The sequence below is a fragment of the Tenrec ecaudatus genome, chromosome 17 (assembly GCF_050624435.1).
Source record: "Tenrec ecaudatus isolate mTenEca1 chromosome 17, mTenEca1.hap1, whole genome shotgun sequence".
Taxonomy (NCBI): domain Eukaryota; kingdom Metazoa; phylum Chordata; class Mammalia; order Afrosoricida; family Tenrecidae; genus Tenrec; species Tenrec ecaudatus.
This window is the reverse complement of record NC_134546.1, coordinates 36,940,455-36,953,935: the sequence shown is the minus strand read 5'-3', so window position 1 is coordinate 36,953,935 and position 13,481 is coordinate 36,940,455. Positions and strand designations below refer to the sequence as shown.

The 13,481-nt window shown below is 40.5% G+C and overlaps 1 protein-coding gene across 1 annotated transcript in view; it reads right to left on the bottom strand.

Annotated features, from left to right (window-relative positions):
• CAMKMT (calmodulin-lysine N-methyltransferase) overlaps positions 1–13,481 on the bottom strand; it is a 461,032-nt gene that overhangs the window by 26,122 nt on the left and 421,429 nt on the right. The window lies entirely within an intron of this gene.

Here is a 13,481-nt window from a genome sequence, read left to right as displayed (position 1 = left end):
AGGGAACAAAAACAGAGTCAACTTTCGTCTGGCAGTTCTTGGTTCATGGGCATATTGAAAAATATGCCAGAATCTCACCCGTCCAACGTCTGGTCTCCAAAAGAGGATGCTTTAAACGTCACATTCATAACATTAATTAGTAGCATCTATTTGAGAACTCTAGTTACATTTATGAAGCAGCCAGAGATCGCAAGTTCCTCTCCATTAAGAACTGTGATGATTAACATTTTACCACATAAAAGCATTTTAAAGATCCCTCCCGCACCTCACTCCGGTCACATCACAACTGTGTTTTGCAGCACTACTTTTCCAAGGAGAATTCTCCTCCAATTTTCTGTTTGATTGTTACTTAAAGCTAAACTGACGGATCGTAGTCTACCCTGTCTGGTTATACTTACTTACCTTTATTTCTTCTACATCTTCCTTGAGTGAAAAGTCTTACGTTTGAATAGAAGAACAAGTCATTTTTAAAAACAAGTCCAAAACGCATATGAAATGTGCATACACACTAATGCACAGGCAAGCCCATGAAAGCTTATGGTAGAAAGCTGAAACACTTCACCATGACGTGCCCATGCAGACCGCGCACCTGCTGTTCACGAGCTCACTCGACTCATTCATACTGAGCACCTACTATGTGTCAGGCTCTGTGTTGTGCCTTGGGCCATGTCTTCAGAAAGGCAGCCCAGTGGGCTATACTCTATTGCCATCAAGTGGCTACAGACCCCTAGCGACCCCACAGGACAGAGTAGAACTGCGCACAGGGTTGCCAAGGCTGTGACCTTTATGAGAGCACACTGCCACATCTTCCTCCCTGACAGGGGCTCATGGGCTCAGGACACTTGATCCGGAACCACCAAGCTTCCCTCATCAGGTCACACAGACACGTCGACCAGCCATTCCAAAGCAGCACCCTAGATGTACTTGAAGGACCGGACTCAGAAGCACTGGAGAAGGCTTCCCAGAGGAAAGTAGGAAATTCATGCTTGTTTTGGGGTCCTCCAGAACTCCGCTCAGCTGGGGACAGTGGGCAACAAGCAATAACAAATTTCTGGAGCCTCACATGGAAGCATCTGCTTAGTCCTCATCAGAGACATGGTGTCTTGAATTTTCTAACACGAACAAGGTGATTTCCAATATAGATCTATCCTAGACTTTCTCAACCCAAACAAACAAACTCACTGCCATCAAGTCGGTGATGGCCCTGTGGGTTTCCACGACTCTAACTCTTAGGAGGTAGAAAGCCTTGTCTTTCTGCCTCGGAGTGGCTGCCGACCACTACAGTGGTTTTGAACTGCCGACCTTGTGGTTAGCATCACAGTTGACACACTACACCACAAGGGAGATTTTCTCAGATCATAAAATGCATGTGCTTACTATGCAACTTTGGGAAACAGAAATACATTCAAATGAATCTTACCATTTCAAGTGTCATGATGAAGAAGTTGTGTTTAATACAGATATGATTACAAGTTCCTCGGCGACCTAAGCAGTTGCTGACCAACAGGTTGGGGGGTTGATTTCACTCAGATGCCTCGGAAGAGAAACCTGGTGATCTGCTTCTGAGAAGCCAGACACTGAGAAAAGTGCTACTCTCCCATGAGTTGGAATTGACCTGAAGGCAAGAGGTCGTTGGAAAAGCGCAAATTCAGATAGTGCAGAAAATCCATTGGTGATATCGCATTTTGGAGGGGCCTCCGCCTCTTGGTTCAACCAAAAACAAACGGAAGGTGAAAGATAGGTAGGCGACAATTGGCTGTGGATTGACACAGTGTCTGCCACAAGTCATAGTTCCAAAGGAAACAGATGCTCAGCTTGGTCACATGGACCACAATACATTCCCAAGGACATTTTTCTCCAGCTTTCACGAGGCGTGTGGCTACACTGTTCCCATACCGGCAAGCATGTGGTGGAGAGTGAAAGGTATAGTCCACAAGAGTAAGACACGGGCTGACAGACTAACCCAGGTTCAAATCTTGGCTCCTTCCCTTACTAGCTGTGCAAACTTAGGCAATTATTTAACCTTTAGAATTTGCTGGATAAAAACAGCTATTCTCACACCAGCTTGTGTGATACAAAGAGGGCAATAACAAAATTCCAGTAGGACAATGAGAAAAGTAGCAGAGCCCAAATTGTGAACACCCAATTTGTAGAAGGCTATGGAGGACGGGGGAGCCCCAAAGCCCTCTGCAGAGTAGCTAGGCAGATGAAGCCTCTGGCAGATCCCCTCTAGCCACAGGCAAGGGTCATTAGAAGCTTTACTCTCAGACAGAGACCATTGTAATGGTGATGCTACTGGATGGAACTGGATACTTGGTCAGTTGACTCCCTCTTGACCCAACCCGAATTGTTCTAGGTACAAGTACTTCTTGCTTGCTCCACAACAAAAATGTCCTCCCTGGCCTTTTAAATATTCACGAAGGTCTTCTCCTCACTCATTATTTGTATTTTTATATATGTATTATTATTATTTTATCCTTAGCACTTTATTTTGGTTTTGTGCTTTATTGTTTCGGTTTTCCAGCGTGGGAAGCACAGGAGTAGAGGCATAGAGATGAGAACTGCTACAAGGGTTCATGGGGGAGTTAGAGAGGGGTGGGGGTTAGAGAGGGGTGGGGGTTAGAGAGGGGTGGGGGTTAGAGAGGGGTGGGAGTTAGGAGGGGAGGGGGTTAGAGAGGGGTGGGGGTTAGAGAGGGGTGGGGGCTAGAGAGGAGTGGGGGTTAAGAGAGGGGTGGGGGTTAAGAGAGGGGTGGGGGTTAGGAGGGGAGGGGGTTGGGGCGCAAACAGTGTGTATAGGAGGGCAGAGGGAGCATTAGAACTGATAGTGATTACACAACTCGCAAGAGATACTCTAAACTTGATTGTGGTGATGATTGTACAACTCTTCTTGATGTGACTGAAGTATTGAATTGTGTGATATGTGGATTAAGTGGCAATAAAATTTTTTTAAAGTATAACTATTTTTTTTGAAAAAGACTACTCTAACACTTTAGAAAGACCATTCACCTGTATTGTGGAGTTGTCTTGTTCTCTTGAGACTGCTTTATTGCAGACCGGCAACAGTTCACAAACTGGTGCCTGGGCGTGGTCCTTCCTTCTAGATTATGTCCTTACCCGTAACTGCCACCCTAACCCTCTCCCTGACCGCCCCCTTCCACCCACCGCAGTTCACCCACACGTCCTTTCCTGGCTCTGATTTCAACCATGCTCCAATCCATTGATCAGATCACCTTATCACGGTCCCTCTTTCCTAACATTACTTTCCCTCCTTGATCCATTCCTTGCCCATACCAAACTCCGTCAACACTCTGTCTCGTGTGGACACTCTCACCTGCTGTCCCTCTTGCTTCCTCATGCATGACTTCCAGCTTTCCAGGCTCGCTGCATGGCGCCACCTGTGCACCGGATGTGGCTGGAGAAAATACCCAGGGGTCTGGACCGGCTGCACTTTACATTCATGACCATGAACCTCAAGTGGGTTCTGAATGATGTTTGCCAATTATACTTACCTGTCCCTTATCCAGTTGCTCTCTCATTGACGTTGGCCATTATTTTGCACCTTTTCTCCCTTTTAAAGATTTTAACACCTCCTCCCTCATCCTCACTTTATGATGAGGATCTTGCTTCCTGTTGCTTCACTGCCAACATTCCAGCAACCAGATGAGAACTTCTGTAAACTCCCACTGCCATCTTTAAGCTACAGACATCTCTTACCCATTTCTCTATTCTTCCTTTGCAGCAAAAAATCCTTGAAAATGTTGCCTCACTCGGCTACCAATTTCATTCCTCTGTTTTCCTGGAAACCTGCTCCAGGCTCTTATCATCATTGCTCCACCCAAAGCAGTCTTGGACACACCAGTGATGTCCAAGTGGCTAAATTCAGGCCCATTTTTAGTCTTCATCTTGCGGGCCCACCAGGGTAGACTTTTCCTATGAATTCTAGATTCGTATATTCCATGTTTTAACGCTAATATTTCTACATGCCTATCAAATAGACATCTCAAAATTAACCTGCTTAACATTGAATTTCTGAGCACTTTTTGCAAAATATATTTAATTTGTAATCTTTTTCACCTTAGTTAATGGCATTTCCATCTTTCTAGTTGCTCAGACCCCAAGCCTTGAATACACCCCAACTATTCTCTTTCTTTATCACCCCACTCTATATCCAGTATTCCAGGGTATACCTTTGAAATATTGTTCCTCTCCACTTCTACCACTCCCACCCCGATCTAAGATATTATCATCTCTCACCTGAATTACTGCATAGTCCAATTTTTTTTTGCTTCCACCCTACACTCTTTCCTCAAGAGAGCAGCCAGAGTGATCCATTCAAAGCATATATCATATCATATCATACCATATCATATCATATCTAATTCATGCCCTGTAATAACTGAGTAAAAGTGAATGTTTTCACATGATCTTTAAAACTCTATACAATCTGGGTGTGGTTACCACTCTGAGATCATCTCCGATTACTTTCTCTCTTGCTCTCTCTGCTCTGGAAACACTGACCTTCTTATGATTTCTTTTTTCTTTCAGAATTTTATATATGTTAGTCTATTGTTTTCTTGCCTACTGGTGTCTGCTGATAAGTTTGAGCTGTGCCATGAGTTCTCCAGTAGAGCAGGTGCCAGGCATGCTGCTGTCCTGTGGTCTTTATACTAGCTGCCCCCTCTGTCTAGAATGCTAGTCCTCCAGATACCCCTATCGTTCACGCTCCCACCTCAAAGGTCTTGCTCATGTGTCTTGCCTACCATGATCAACTTCTTTAAAATGGCAACTATTCATTTTCTACTTCAGAAAAAAAGGTGAAATAAATATTTCCAGACATTCAAAAGAAATATAAATGCTGGGTTTCTTGGGGTGGGGGGTGGGGCGGTAAAAGGGAGCTGATGTCAGGAGTTCAGCAAGGAAAAGAATGTTTTGAAACTGATTGTGGTAGCAATTGTACAATATTTCTTGATTTCATTGGACTATGATATCTATATTAATGTCTAATACAATAGTTTCGAAGGGGGAGGGAAGGGGAAAATGTGGAGCCGATACCAAAGGCTCAAGTAGAAAGAAAATGTTTTGAGAATGATGATGGCAACAAATGTACAAATGTGCTTGACACAATGGAAGGATGTATGGATTGTGATGAGTTGTATGAGCCGCCAATAAAATGATAAAAAAATGGTTTTGAAAAAGTAAAAGAAGTATTGATTCTTTCAGCAGGCCTGCACTATAAACAATGCGACGTCCTTTAGGCAGGAGGAAAACGATGTTATACCATGACATGTATAAGTGTGAGTGTGTGTGTCTACATATACCACTTTACTCTCTAAAACAGAATTAACTGGTTAAACAGAAAATAAACAGCATGGGGTTTATAACATATGCACAAGTAAACTAGATGGCAATGGAAATAAATGGCTTAAGCTTCTACTATTTGCATGAAGTGGCAGACTGTTACTTGAAGGCAGACGATGATAAATTAAAGATCTATAACTATCATATTGAAAATAGCTCCTAAAATAATAAAAATAGTTATGGCTGATAAACAACAAAGGAGAGCAAATAAAACAATAAGATGCATCACTCTGATCCAAAGCAAGGTAGACAAAGAAGAAAAGGGGAGCAAAGAACAGATGGGACAAACAGGAAAACAAAACAGCAACAGGCGGATTAAGCCTGACTGTATCACTGATCACATTAAACAGACACGCAATTCAACGGCAGAGAGAATCAGATTGGACAAAAAGACAACACCTAATTATATGCAATGAATGCTTTTCAAATATAAAGACACAAGAAGGTAAAAGTAAAAATAAAGAAAATATCTAACAAGCTAACACTAATCAAAAGAAAGCTGGAGTGGCTATATTAACATAAGACATGGGAGATTTTAGGGCAAAGAACATTTCCAGGGACAACGAAGGTATAATGTTAATGGAGCAATTCATGCAATAACTAACAGGACTTCAAAATGTATGTAGTAAAAATGAACAGATCTATAAGAAAAAAATACATAATGACAGCAAGGGATTTTAGTCTTCCTCCTCCACTGAGAGAACAAGTAGACAGAAAAAGAAGCAGGAGTGTCGGTGACTTTAACAGTCCTACGAATTGAGAGCACTCCAGCCCAAAGCAGGAGAGAACATACCGTATATACTTGTGTATAAGCGGAGTTTTTCAGCACATTTTTATTGCAGTTTATGTGGCAAAATTAGGTGCCTCGGCTGATATTCGGGTTGGTTTATATTCGAGTATACATGGTACATTCTTTTTTAATAGATACAAAACATGCCTATTCTGGGTCATAAAATAAGTTTCTGTAACTTTAAAAGGATTCAAGTCATACTAAAATATATGTTTTCTGACTACAATGGAATTAAATGATCAATCAATAATCTCTGAAATATGCCCCCAATGCTTAGAATGTAAATAATATACTAGGGGGTACCAGAATATTTTGTCAAAGCTATGTATTATCACCTTCAAAGTACTTTCCATTATACTTAATACATTTGTCAAATTTGTGATTCCATTTTTGGGAACATTTTTCAAACTCATCTGTTTGGATGGCTGACAGCACCTCCCTCGTTTTATTCTTCATCCCTTCTACGTGGTCAAATCGCTGACCTTTCATGTCCCTCTTCATTCTCAGAAGCGAAAATAAATCACGTGGAGCGAGGTCGGGTGAGTAAGGTGCATGGAGCAAGAAAGGCATGCTGTTTTGTGCCCAAAACTGGAACACTGAGATGGCTGTGTGAGCAGGTGGTGCCAAAACCAGTCCCATGTCTGCCACAAATCACTCCTTTTTTATTGCGCTTCGTTATGCAATCTTTTCAGAACCTTTAAATAGAAAGCTTGATTAGCAGTCTGACCTGGTGAAACAAACTCCAAATGCACTATCCCCCTCACATCAAAAAAAAAAAAAAAAGAGCATCATCTTGACCTTTCCTTTCACTTGACGAGGAGTGAGGTGACGATGGCATTTTCCACTGGCTTGATGGATATTGGTTCTCGGGTCGTAAGAAGAGCACCATGTCTCCTCACCAGTAAATACTTGGGAAAAAGTCGGGGTGGCTTTGGAGCTGTTCTTTCAAAGCACGGCATGTTTCCAATTGATGCCCTTTTTGCTGGTCAGCCGGAACCAGAGGCACAAATTTTGCAGCGACCCTTCTCATTCCAAAATCTTCCATGAAAATTCACTGAGCCAGAGCTCGAAGAGAGTCCAGATACCCTCTCCATCTCTTCAACGGTCTGTCGTTGGTCTGCGAGCACAAGTGCGCGGATTCTGTTGACATTTACATTTGTATGGGAAGCTGATGGATGTCCAGAATGAGATTTGTCATCAATCAACATTTTGCCTGGTTTAAAATGAGCAAACCACTTGCACGCGTGAGTTTTTTCCCCACAAGCGCTGTCCTTGTAAGCTGTGTTCAACATTGCAACAGTTCCCAGGGCACTTTTCCCGAGCAGGAAACAACATTTCACATCTGCACACTGTTCTCTTAAATCAGCCATCACAAAAAATGAGGTTTGAGCTTAACTGCTTTTATGAAAAAATTCACTGACCTCAATACAATATAACAAAATAAAATAAAGGAAGTAATACAATTAGAGGAGATACTAAATTTTAAAAAGAGGAAAAGAAAATCAATTTAATAATAAAACCAGTGAAACTACACTTTGGGTCTGAGAAAAATCAATAAAATTGATAAAATTTTAACCAGATTAATCAGAACTAAGAGGGAAAAGATATACATCATCAATATAATGAATGAAAGAGGTGATATTACTACAGATTGTACAAATATTGAGGTTAATAAGGGAATATTATGAAGAAATTAAGGCCAACAAATCTTTCAACTTAGATGAAATGGATAAATTTGTTTAGATTCACACTATCCAAGCTCACTAAAGAAGAAATAACTCACAGTTAGCACTGTATTAAATTAGTAATTCATAGATGAAAAGTTTACTACAAAGAAAACTCCAAGCACAGATAGATTTTTCTGGAGAATGCTACCAGACATTTAAGGAAGAAATAATACCAATTTTACTTAAGTCTTCCACAGCATTGGAAGGGAGGTAATATTTTTCAATTCGTTGAGGTCAATCATTACCCTAATACTAAAATCAGACAAAGACATTGTAAGAAAGAAATCTTCAAATTAACACCCCATGTAAATATATATATGCAAAATCCTCCATCATGGTCAAGTACTGTTCATGGAATATTAGGTTGCTTTCACATTGAAAATTTGATCAATGTAATTTGTCATGTCAGTAACCTAAACCGAAATAACAATATGGTCACCTCAAAAGACAAAAACTGCCAATGACAAAGTTCAACATCTACTACCTGACAAAAACTCTCAGCGATCTTAGCATGGTACTTCCTCAACCTCATAAAGATCATCTGTGAGTAAACCACCGCTGGCAGCAGAGCGGAAGCTCCCGCTCCGTCCCCATCAGGCACAGGAAAAGCATGTTCCTCTCACTACTTCCAGTCAACAGTGCACTGAATTGTCATGCCAGTGCAATAAAAGGAAATACACAACACCCAGCGTGTAAAGGAAGAAAGAAAATTCCTTTGCAAGCAGACAACATGATCGCCTATGTAGACAGTCCAATAGGATCTACAAATACTCTACAGAACTGAAAAGTGACTATCAAGATTATGGGATGTATTGATACACAAAAACAACGGCATTTCTTTATAAGAGCAATAAAGGATTAAAAATTGAAATAAAAAAAGAGTTATGAGAGTGTTGAAGATTTGTGGTAGTTACATAATCTCATGTTAACTTGAGGATTTTAAGATGGAAGGGGTGGAGTCCAGCCCGTCAATCAGGTCACAGCATGATGCCCCTTGTGGGCATGGCCTTCTCCTGAGGATTCTGGGAACTCCTCTCTTCCTCCCTGGAGGCTGGATGCACTCGCTGCTTTACCTTCCTGTGGAGGAGCCATGTGGAGACTGGAGCCAGCGCTGAGATGCTTCCACCGCCACTGGATCCACTGGACTTTTCACCCACTGGCCTGAGATCTTTGTGAGTCTCAACAGGAATTTATAGACTAGTATTGGGCATAAAGAATAATATCAGACTTATGGACTTGATCTGGACTGGGCTGGGATATTTTCTAAATATACAATTACTCTTTGATATAAAACACTTTCATATATATATATGTGTGTATATATATATATATGTGTATGTATGTATGTATGTATGTATGTATGTATGTATCTGGATTTGTTTCTCTGGTCAACCCAGTCAAACACAAGATAGAATTGTATTTCTCCAAAAGTATGTGTTGTAAATTCTCACCCTGTACCTATGGATGCAATCTCATTTAGAAATAATGGTTTATTTGTCATGCTAATGATTTGATATCCGTGCAGGCTGTGTTTTAAACCAATCACTTTTTGAGATATAGGAAAGCAGATAGAGCACAGAAGAAAGCAAGTATAGATGAGGTCAGCTAGATGTTATGCAACATGAAGCTCACTAAGGAATGGAGGAACAGAAGCTGAGAAGAGAAAAGACAAGACCCCTTCCACCGATGCAGCAAGGCACGCCTTCCCTAGAGCTGGTGCCCTGAATTCCGACTTCTGGCCTCCCAACCTCGGAGGAAATACTTAAGAACCAATGTGAGCTAAAGGCAGCCATTGTGTTTCTGTTACAGCAGCACTAAGAAAATAAGATCAATAGCACCAGAAATTACTAATTACTTAGAGATAAACTGATAGATCTTGCTAATAAATAGAAAATGCAATTAAAAAACAAAAAAATACAATATTGCTAAGATGACAATTATGCAAGAAATGATCAATGGATAAAATATAATCTCAACCAAAATCCAAGTGCATTTTCTTACTAAAGATGAATATCAAGTCAATGTGGTATTGACATCCAGATAGACAAATAGCTCAATGGAACCGAATATAGAATCCAGGGACTGACCCACACACATGTGGACAACCGATCTTTGAGAAGAACACAGAGGCACTTTAGTCCAGAAAGGATGATATTGTCAAAAATGGTATTTAAACCACTGGCTATCCATATGGGAAAAGATTAAATGAATTCCACATCTCACACCAAGTGCAAAAATTAACTCAAAGAGGATCGTAAACCTAAATGTAAACTGGAAACATCTGGAGAGAATCAAGGAGAAAACCACCGCAACCTTGGCGTACGTATAAATGTCTGACACAAGAGTAGACGTGTGGTCCATGACAAGTGACTTCATCAACACGGAAAACGTCTGCACTTCAAAAGACACAGCAGGAAAGTGGGTGAAAGGAGAGAGTGGTCAGTGTCAGACATGAAAATAAAAAAAGAATAGTCTATAAATGATCAAAGGGGCATGGGGGAGGGTGGGGGAGGGAGGAAAAAATTGAGGCGCTGATACCAAGGGCTCAAGTAGAAAGAAAATGTTTTGAGAAAGATTATGACAACATATGTACAGATGTGTTTGACACAATGGATATATACATATGGATTATGATAAGAGCTGTAAGAGCCACTAATAAAGTAAATGCTTTTTTTAAAAAAGGCACTGCTAGCATAATGAAAGATAAGCCAGATAGGGACACAGTTCAATCCCTAACACTATCGTGAATGGTTTTTGTTTTTTAAATTTTATTTACAAAAGCATACAAGGGGGTACCACTCTCAAAGAAACTGCATTTTTTTGGTCAAGGCTGTGTATTTCAATTTTTTTTTTTAACAAAACAACCTTGTCACCTTCAAAGTACTCTCTATTACACTTAATACATTTGTCAAATCTGCAATTCCATTTATGGAGACATTTGTCAAACTCATCTGTTTGGATGGCTGACATCACCTCCTTTGTTTTTTTCTTCATCTCTTCCATCTCTTCAAATCGCTGTCCCTCTGTGTTTGCAGAAACAAGAAGTCGGATGGGGTAAGGTCAGGTGAGTAAGGGGTGTGGGGCTAGAGAGGCATGCTGTTTTTTGAGAAAAACTGGTGCACTGAGATGGTTGCATGAGCAAGTGCATGTCATGGTGGCAAAACCAGTCACTGTCTGCCACAAACCAGACCTTTTTTGTCATACACCATTACACAATCTTTTCAGAACCTCTAAATAGAAAGCTTGATTAACAATCTGACCTGATGGAATGGACTACACATCTACATTCTCGGCCATTTGGGAAGCTGATGGACGTGCAGAATGAGGCTTGTCATCAATCGACATTTGACCTTTTTTGAAACAAGAAAACCACTCCTATAGTGCTTCTCTTTGTAAGTAAGCTGTGTTCAACATCACAACAGTTTCTGCGGCATTTTTCCTGAGCAGGAAACAAAATTTCACAGCAGCTTGCTGTTCTCTTAAATTGGCCATCACAAAAAAACAAGGTTCAAGTAAAACTGCTTTTATCAAAAAATTCACTATGACCACAGAGAACCTTTCCCGGTGATACCACTGGGTGACCCAACAGGGTGAATTGCTTGATTCTCCCCTAGCAGGAAAAAAATGCTTACTCTGAAAGCTCCGCCCAGGGAATCTATTTTCCATTTTGTTTGTTTGTTTGTTTTTGGAGGTACCCCTCATATATCTGATAAAGGAGTTAAATTCAGAACATACAAAGAACTCTCAAAGTATGTCAATAACAAGAAAACAAACAATCCAATTTAATAAAAACAATAGGCAAAGCATTTAAACTGACTGTGAAGGTTAAGGTTGCATGAACTTGACCGTGCCATGATTCTCAGTGGTTGGGAGTTATGATGTAATTTGACAGTCATTCCCCAAGATGAGGTCTGATATAATATAATCATCTCCATGATGAGATCTGTTAGGAACACCCAATCAGTTGAAAGGGCGTCCTCCTGAGGTTACACTCTGCATCCAGTATATACAGATGTTCTGGCGAAGCTCTGACAGTTTGCTTGGTCTGGATCTTGCACTGGCTCATCAACATTTGACGTCTGGTCCTTTGAACTTGCATCAGCAGCCTGTTACTACTGTCTGCAGATCTTGAGATTATTAGCCTCCAGAGTCAGCACCTTGGTGCAATCCCTGCCACCCTTGGAGTCTTTGGCCCCTGCAGCTACATGAATTCGTAGCAGCCTTCAGCCTGACAGGACTTCTTGTGTCGGATGTGACAACCAGCATTTAAAATCTGCATGAATCCATTTTCCTGAGCTCAATCTACCATTCTATAAGTTTCGCTGGCTTTGCTTCTCTAGAGAATGCAGCCGAGACACTGACACTGCACCAAAGAAGACACGTGGATGGCGAGTAACACATGAAAAGATACCTAACATCTTTAGTCACTCAAAACCAAACCCACTGCTATGCAGTAGATCCAACTCCCAGCAACCCTGCAAAGCAGAGTAGAATTACCTCTTGGATTTCACTCTCAGCATTCACCCTAAAAATGAGAGCATATGTCCGCAGAAAGACTTGGACATAAGTGTTAGCACAGCTATGTTTGTAGGAGTTAAAAATAAAAGCAACAACTACAAGTCCATCGACGAGTAATTGGATAAACAAATTGTGGTATACCCATACAAGGGAATGATACTCAGAAGAAAAAAAAGAGGAACAGATAATTGATAAATACTACAATGAACTCCAAATGCTTTTGTCCTCATTGTATTTCATCATGATGACATTTGTTACAAAGTACGTGTTTACAGATAAAAATATTATACAATCAATGATCGTTATGAACTCATGCTTTAGAAAAACCGTAATAGCTACAAACCTGACAAGCTGAAAAAGAAAGAGTGTAGCAGAAAGAACACATGGGTTTTGCAGTTACATGGCTTAGTTAAGACATTAGTTTCACCAATTCAAAGTAAGATTGCCCTAAAATTGACAGTAATAGTTCAATTGCAGGACTGATTGAGAATTGAATGAGACACTGAAAGCTTGCTATGGTTGCTCAATAGTTGTTTTTAGTTTCATAACCTTTATTCCTGCGCCAACTCCTGTTTCTTCCTTCTGGTTTTGAATTTGTGGTTTCAACAAAACCAAGTTAACGTTTATTCATCCATTATGTGGATATATCACAATACAATTCTTACCTGGTGATTCAAAACTCACAACAATATTTCTTTAAAAAAAAGTCTGTTTCCAGTTTGTAATAAAACCTAACGTCAAACAGGTTCAACCTAATTTAGATTTCATTGTGGTGATCACAAATAGCTCTATAGTGATTTTTTTTTTCTATAGTGATTTCAAACATGTCTTTTCCCCATACTCCCACAGAGACTACTTCTCTGTTTACTGTTACATTTGCAGAATTCCGGTTGCAGGGGAGAGAGTCCGTTTATAAACCTGCCAGCAAGAAGGTGATTTCTTAGGTATTTGTAAAAGTAGTGTACGGATATGATTCTCGATTATGCTTACTAAATGTAATAAACTTAGCATTACTCAAAAGCAAGGTGCCGTACTAGGTCTCATAGAGGCAGGGGTGGTCTCTGCGTCCTTGGTAGTACACAGTTTCC